The sequence below is a fragment of the Staurois parvus genome, unplaced genomic scaffold (assembly GCF_062004578.1).
Source record: "Staurois parvus isolate SC_StPar_1 unplaced genomic scaffold, SC_StPar_1.0 ptg000153l, whole genome shotgun sequence".
Taxonomy (NCBI): domain Eukaryota; kingdom Metazoa; phylum Chordata; class Amphibia; order Anura; family Ranidae; genus Staurois; species Staurois parvus.
Genome location: NW_028317949.1, coordinates 21,499,254 through 21,508,075, shown reverse-complemented (window position 1 = coordinate 21,508,075; position 8,822 = coordinate 21,499,254).

The following is an 8,822-nucleotide window of genomic DNA, read 5'->3' as shown; positions in this document are numbered from 1 at the left end:
TTCTCACCCAAGATTTGATGGTACATTGCCCCGTCCATCGTCCCTTTGATGTGGTGCAGTTGTCCTGTCCTCTTAGCAGAAAAACACCCCCCAAAGCAGAATGTTTCCACCACCATGTTTGACAGTTGGGATGGTATTCTTGGGGTCATAGGCAGCATTCCTCCTCCAAACACAGCGAGTTGAGTTGATGCCAAAGAGCTCGATTTTGGTCTCATCTGACCACAACACTTTCAACCAGTCCTCCTCTGCTTCATTCAGATGTTTAGTGGGAAACTTCAGACTGGCCTGGACATGTGCTCTCTTAAGCAGAGGTACCTTGCGAACACTGCAGCATTTCAATCCTTGTCAGCTTAGTGTGTTGCCAATTGTTTTCATGGTGACTGCGGTCCCAGCTGCCTGGAGATCATTGACAAGATCTTCACGTGTAGTTCTGGGATGATTCCTCGCTGTTTTCATGATCACTGACACTCCACGAGGTGAGATCTTGCATGGTGCACCAGACCTAGGAAGACTGACAGTTGTTTTGTGTTTCTTCCATTTGTGAATGATTGCACCAACTGTTGTCACCTTCTCACCAAGCTGCTTGGCAATAGTTTTGGAACCCAGTCCAGCCTTCTGTAGGTCTACAATCTTGTCCCTGACATCCTTGGACAGCTCTTTGGTCTTTGCCATGGTGGAGAGTTTGGAATCTGATTGTTTGATTGCTCCTGTGGACAGGTGTCTTTTATACAGGTAACAAAATGAGATCAGCAGCACTCTCTTTAAGAGACTGCTTCTAATCATATCTTGTTACCTATATGAAAGACACCTGGTAGCCAGAAATCCTGCTGAATGAAATGGGATCAAATACATATTTCCCTCAGGAACATGCAAATTGGTGCATCATTTGTTAGACATGCATTTCTATTTGTATTGTAATTGTACTGTCTGCTCTTATGTTGTAAAGTGCTGTGTAAACTGTTGGCGCTATAGAAATCCTGAATAATAATAAAATATATATATATATATATATTGTATATTTAAATATTCCTACTGTATTTGTACCTTATTCAAGTTGATGGGTGACTTACTATGTATACTATGTATAACAATTTGTCATAAAATGTGAGGAAATGGATAAATCTTCCTACCGGACTTGTTTTTTCTGCCTCAATAAGATGTTCATTAATCATGTAGCTTCTTAATGTCATTTATTGCACTATATGAGCAGCCTATCATAGAGTAAATCTTCACATTCCAATGTCAGCGGTTTCAGCTTGTATTATAACATGAGACATGTAGCATAGCACTGCACAGGTTAATGCATGACTTGTGTCGGCAGTTTGCCTCTGCCTGTGAAGAGACTACATATCTCACAATCTGGATCTAGGAGGGTGCTGGGGTGGGCTACATCCCCCCAAATTTCAGCTGTGCCCCCCCCAGGCAGACTTTATCCAAAAGAAGCTGTCTGCAGTGGCCCACATAGCCCAGACAGCACACTTCCCCCTCCCCTTCCCTGCATGGACAGGAGAGAGAGGGGATTGATGTACACTGCCTCCTCTTGCCCCTCTCCTCCTGTCTGCCCAACTCAAACTCGAATTCCTAACCAGTGCTGAGCCTGAGAAGATGTGTGGGTGGGAAATTTCAAGTACTAGATCAAGGCTGCAAGACTGATTCCTGCAGAGACCAACCTGTGTGAGTAAGCTGAGCTATGCACTAAAGCTGAACTCTCCCATCTACCTCCTTCTCTCCCCCCTCCATCTCCTGCATTCTCTTCCCTCTCCATCATCCCTCTTCTCTCCCCTCTCCATCACAACCCTTTTCCCCCCCTCCATCTTCCTCCTTCTTTCCCCCCTCCATCACCTTCCTTCTCTCCCACCTCCATCACCCCCATTCTCTCCCCCCCTTATCACCCCTATTCCCTTCCCCCCTTTTCTCCCCCTTCTCTCACCCCTTCTCCCTCCTCCTTTGCCCCCCTTCTCCCCCTCTCCATCTCCCTCCTCCCCCCCACCTCCATCACTCCATCTCCCTCCCTTCTCTCCATCCTCCATCTCCCTTCCATTTCTCTCCCTTCTCTCCTCCCTCCATCTCCCTTCTATCTCCCTCCCTTCTCTCCCCCTTCCATTTCTCTCCCTTCTCTCCTCCCTCCATCTCCCTTCTATCTCTCTCACTTCTCTCCCCCTTCCATTTCTCTCCCTTCTCTCCTCCCTCCATCTCCCTTCTATCTCCCTCCCATTTCTCTCCCTTCTCTCCTCCCTCCATCTCCCTTCTATCTCCCTCCCATTTCTCTTCCTTCTCTCCATCCTCCATCTCCCTTCTATCTCTCTCACTTCTCTCCCCCTTCCATTTCTCTCCCTTCTCTCCTCCCTCCATCTCCCTCTCTTCTCTCCTCCAGTTAACACTCATCTGGGATAAATGTAGTATTATTGGAGATGGCTGACAATCTGCTGTCTGGATAAACTGATGAAGGTTTCTCTCAAGTTTGTGTTGTTTATGTTTAACCCCTTCCTGCCCAGCCCCAGTATCCCTTTAGGGGCTTGTTCACATGAGCTTTGGTCTCTGAAGAGTGATCTGAATTCAGATCATTCTTCAGAGAGCAGCTGGCTGGCAGTGAGGAGATGCTATATCACCTTCTCACCACCTGCTTTAAACCCCTAGAACCCCACACTAATGCACTACCACCATGTTCATTACACGCAGTTGTGGGGTGCTTGCAGAGCAGCCTCATGCACTTGAATGGGTCATATTTAGCAGACACCATGCCCACAGAACACAACAGAGAATAACATTTCTGCCACGGTCACAAAACATCACAGTGGCAGTATGTGTACACCCCAACATGATGCTCATCCTGACTGCTGCACTCCATATATTGTTTTGTTGTTTACTTACTCCTGACCACTGTACTCTGTACTGGTTTTAATGAAGTTCTGCTTTAAGGAAAGGCTCAGTAAAGCAGCCTATACAGTAGCCTATACATTAGTCGGTTTTTTTGTTTGGTAGTGGATTGAACAAAATAAAATTACTTGATTCTCTCATCCACAAATTCGACGTGGATAGAGGAATCTCTCCTGGTGAGGTAATATGTTCTGACAGTGAAGAGACTTCAATGTTGCCAGAATACATTGATCAGAGTTGCCAGCTATAGTTGGTGGTGCTGATCGTGCAGACATTTTCCTAGAGGCTGATTGTACAGAAGTTGGTTGGTACATCGACTTCTGTACATCCAGCCTACCTATACATGGAAAGGAATTCAACCCTTCCCTACTGAAGCAGATGAATTTTGATCTATGTATGGCCGATAAAGAAAAAAATATCCTTTTTGTGTGCAAAAACATGAAATTAAAACATTTAATTAAAAAAAAGGTTCGTTTGTCCCGAGGTTTGTGTTTTTGAGACTATCAATTGTGGCACAGTATTTAGTATTTTGTGGGTAAGAGTACTATGGTATAGGTGTGCATTGTATACAGCAGGCACAAATTCTGTTCAATCCCCCTTCAAGACCCCCTCACTGGCCAGCCACAGAAGGTATTTCTCTCTTCTTTTCCAGGGTGCCCCATGTCTTCCATAATCCCAGTCTTGATCACATTTTCTCATCCTGCCTTGACTTTTTAATTGTAAAGCCAGTCAGATTACTTGTTATGTGCATTGTTAATATTGTCAACGTTTACATGTTGTTTATACTGTTTAAAGGCTAAGTTCACCTTTAAAAACATACAGTATATGTCCTGTGCACTGCTGAACCCTGTACACTGCCATACTGACCCCTGTACACTTCCCTTCTGACTAACTGTCCTCTGCTCTGCTGCCCCCTGTACGCTGGCCTACAAACTGCTGACTCTTGCAATACACCATCATACTGACCCCTGTCCTCCACTCTGCTGACCAACGATCCTCTGCCCTGCTGACCCCCTGTACACTGCCCTACAACTGATGATCCCTGGCCTTTGGTATGCTATACCCTGTTCTCTTCCCTGCTGACCTCCAGTATACTCCGCTACTGATTCCTGTTTTTACACGCTGCCCTGCTGACCTCCTATCCTCTGCCGCCCTGACATTTTTTACTGCACCCCCATATAAGACCATCTAGATCCGGCTCTGCTCGCAATTCCCGGGTCTCTCAGTCTAGCACTAGTGCAAGTGAGAGCTACACAATAATTAAATTTGACAGACAGAAGTAGGAAGAGCATTTACAGACACATAGAAAGCTCACTTGCAGTTTGAAGATGATGTGTTTCATCCTAAATGACTATCAAATGACTATCAATATTACCATTGCACATGTTCCTGGAGTAGACTGAAGCAACAACCAGCTGGAAACTGGTAACCAGGGGTGAACTGACCATTCGGAAACTCGAGGGCCCGGGGTCAGTAAGGAGCCCCATGAGATGCCCCTGGTACCTTTCATCGGCTTTTTTGGGTGTGGTTTGAGTGTGGGTGAGGATACAGGGGCCCCATGATCCCCTATTGCTCAGGGGCCCCATGAGTTGTCAGTCCACCCCTGCTGATAACATCTCAAATCAACAAACATATTCACCAGCACAGTATGTGTCTTCAAGTAACATCCAAATATTTTTTTTTTCAAAGAGATTACATCACAGTGAAAAAGTGCAACGTTTCAAGGCCACGCATGTGAGCCTGATGAAGGGGTCCTGCATGGCCCCAAAAGGTTACTCTTTTTTGGTGTGATGGAATAATTTGTTCTGTGCTTGAAAATCCATGCTGTGCTGGTAAATATATATGTTCACCCCATTAGCACTCTCACATCTGTGATGCAACTCGGGGTGAAAAGGCTTTTGTGTGACAAGAACAGGAAATTATTTTGTCCCTTTGGCAAATAAGGTCAAGATAGCTGAAGCAATGCAGGGACATAAAGGAATCAATCAAACATGACACTACAAACTGCAATAGAGTCTTGTTTAGAAATAGGTGTTTTTATTGCTCTCTCTATCTCTCTCTCTCTCTCTCTCTCTCTCTCTCTATATATATATATATATATATATATATATACACAGTATATATATATATACAGGTGAAACTCGAAAAATTAGAATATCGTGCAAAAGTTCATTTATTTCAGTAATGCAACTTAAAAGGTGAAACTAATATATGCGATAGACTCATTACATGCAAAGCAAGATAGTTCAAGCCGTGATTTGTCATAATTGTGATGATTATGGCTTACAGCTTATGAAAACCCCAAATCCACAATCTCAGAAAATTAGAATATTACATGCAATCAATAAAACAAGGATTGTACATAGAACAATATCGGGCCTCTGAAAAGTATAAGCATGCATATGTACTCAGTACTTGGTTTGGGCCCCTTTTGCAGCAATTACTGCCTCCATGCGGCGTGGCATGGAAGCTATCAGCCTGTGGCACTGCTGAGGTGTCATGGAAGACCAGGATGCTTCAATAGTGGCCTTCAGCTCTTCTGCATTGTTCGGTCTCATGTCTCTCATCTTTCTCTTGGCAATGCCCCAAAGATTCTCTATGGGGTTCAGGTCAGGCGAGTCTGCTGGCCAATCAAGCACAGTAATCCCACGGTCATTGAACCAGGTTTTGGTGCTTTTGGCAGTGTGGGCAGGTGCCAAGTCCTGCTGGAAAATGAAGTCAGCATCCCCATAAAGCTCATCTGCGGAAAGAAGCATGAAGTGCTCCAAAATCTCCTGGTAGATGGCTGCGTTGACCCTGGACTTAATGAAGCACAGTGGACCAACACCAGCAGATGACATGGCTCCCCAAATCAACACAGACTGTGGAAACTTCACACTGGACTTCAAGCATCTCGCAGTGTGTGCCTCTCCATTCTTCCTCCATACTCTGGGTCCTTGGTTTCCAAATGAGATGCAAACGTTGCTCTCATCAGAAAAGAGGACTTTGGACCACTGAGCAACAGACCAGGTTTGTTTTTCTTTAGCCCAGGTAAGACACTTCTGACGTTTGTTGTTCAGGAGCGGCTTGACAAAAGGAATACAACATTTGAAGCCCATGTCCAGGATCTGTCTGTGTGTGGTGGCTCTTGATGCACTGACTCCACCTCAGTCCACTCCTTGTGAAAGTCCCCAACACTTTTGAATGGCCTTTTCCTGACAATCCTCTCCAGGCTGCGGTCATCCCTGCTGCTTGTGCACCTTTTTCTTCCACACTTTTCCCTTCCACATAACTTTCTATTAATGTGCTTTGATACAGCACTTTGGGAACATCCAACTTCTTTTGCAATTACCTTTTGAGGCTTTCCCTCCTTATGGAGGTTGTCAATGATGGTTTTCTGCACAACTGTCAGGTCAGCAGTCTTTCCCATGATTGTGATTCCTACTGAACCAGACTGAGAGATCATTTAAAGGCTCAGGAACCCTTTGCAGGTGTTATGGCTTAATTATCTGATTAGAGTGGGACACTTTGAGCCGAGAATATTGCACCTTTTCACAATATTCTAATTTTCTGAGATTGTGGATTTGGGGTTTTCATGAGCTGTAAGCCATAATCATCACAATTATGACAAATCACAGCTTGAACTATCTTGCTTTGCATGTAATGAGTCTATCTCATATATTAGTTTCACATTTTAAGTTGCATTACTGAAATAAATGAACTTTTGCATGATATTCTAATTTTTCGAGTTTCACCTATATATATATATATATATAGTGACAATTTAATTACCGAAACGGACTGTAAAAAAAAACCTTGTGAAGCATCTCACTTTTCTAGGTGACTGTGCCGCTGCCGAAAACATTTCTGAAATTTGTTTGTACAGTGTCTTTTGTTGCAGCACACTGAATGTCTAGAATGTCATCAAATTTCAAATAATTTTGAAATATCCAAAAGGTGCAGTGTGCTTGTAGAATTTTCTGAGACAACTATAATAATTATTTAGTGCCTATAGGCATTTTTCAGATAATTAAGGATCCGGCGAAATAAAAATAAAGTGTGATTTTATTTTATCACACAATGGCTTAAAATAACAATGTAAAATGTATCATGAATAACAGTTCAGTGTAGGTAAAGCAAAAATCTAAAAAACAGAGGTTATAAAGATGTGTCAACCTTATTGTCATGGCTGTCCTGCCATGTGCTTCTTGTCTGTTCAATGCAGCATGAGTCTGAGCAAGAAGAAGGAAGTGACGTGATCTTAGGTCTTTAATAGAATGCACCCATTTCAGCTTATCAGTCTGTGAATAACCATAGCGTCTTCATGCCATGTTTGTGTGTGAGTGTGTGTCTGTATGTGTGTGAATGGATGTATGTATGTGTTGAGTCCTTCACATCACTTAGGATGTCTTGTTATGTTACATGTAGACGTCATAATTCTCATAACTCAGAACCTTGTATGGCAAACAATTCTGCTTAGCAGAGCAATTTCACTGAAGGGAGGGGATACTACATATATGGTCTTTTGATTGACAAGCCCATATGTAGTGGCTTCATAAGTTGACAATGTTGCATCAGCCTACTCATGTAACCAGTTTCTCTGTTTAAAGGATAGTATAACTAAGAATCTATCTTTACAACATAATATCTCAATAATGTTGTATAACCAAAAATCTACTTATTTAGCACAACCTATAAAACATAAATTAAATACACACAGATACTAATAGAATATATTAATCCATACTAATTCTATTTTGGTTCACTTCTGACTCTCATGACATCCTATACCAGAGACCTCTAACCAGATATGTCCATCTATAGAAATGTCCTAAATACTCAGCTTCCAGCTAGTTAACTTAACTCCAAATATTCTGACATATTTCTGTCTCAGCTATAACTAAAGAATTTAACACTATCACTTGTTCAAGGCCAACCACACATTTTAATATTAATTATGATTAATCATTAAAACCAAATATTTTGCAACCTTGCCATCAATATAATATAATTCCTATAAGTGCCGAATTATGAATTTGGAATTAATGTTTAACAGTGCTAAGGGCAATAAGGTGGTTGGTAAACTTTCAGAATGGATTTCTGGGCCTCAGGAACTCATGAATATTTAACACATCATGTGTAGGAGCTTTGTTGTGGTGGAGAGTCCACTTGTCAGGCCAGAGTCCTGGTCTTTCCTCTGAACAGATTCCCATAACCTTTTCAGTATTTCCAAGTAACAATATTGGTGGACCATTGTTCCATTTTTTAGGAACTTGTAGTGAATTATCCCCTTGTGATTAAAAAAACACACGGGGGTGGTTTTGAACTGAGAAAGTGACATGCCTGCTTTCTTCTGGCAAGGTAAGTTCTTTGTTTTCCACCCCATTTATTTCAATAGCTAGGAGCATTTTTATTTGCTTTTAGAAAATCTGCCATCCACTTTTCCTGTGGTCTTTGTTTTCAAATAAGCTAAATTACCAGCACTCCGTAGCAATAAAACTATTTTAAACTATGTCATTTATACAAATCTGAGAGGATGTGAAGAAACAAGTAACTTTTAATGACTGCTGAAGACAGTAATTAATATACATAAAATTCTCTGTGAATATTGTTGCACTTATCCTAAATCATTGGGTTTTTGGACTTTTCCCAAGAACAGACCGTAATCTTACTTTTGGGATTTAGTTAGTGGACTGCCATCTGCCTTTCCTATGTACCTAAGTATAAAGGTAAAAACATGCATACTATATATACAGTATATATATATATATATATATATGAAAAAAATATATATACACACTATATATACGTATATATTTGCTATTTTATGCACACATTTACGATTTGGCTGATCTGTACAGTCATGCACATGATGGAACACTTTAATACCCTGGCATATGCCAAAGTATACTCTTGCACTGCCTTTCCTAGTAGTAGCCAAGTATGAGGCTGTTCATAGATAGTAT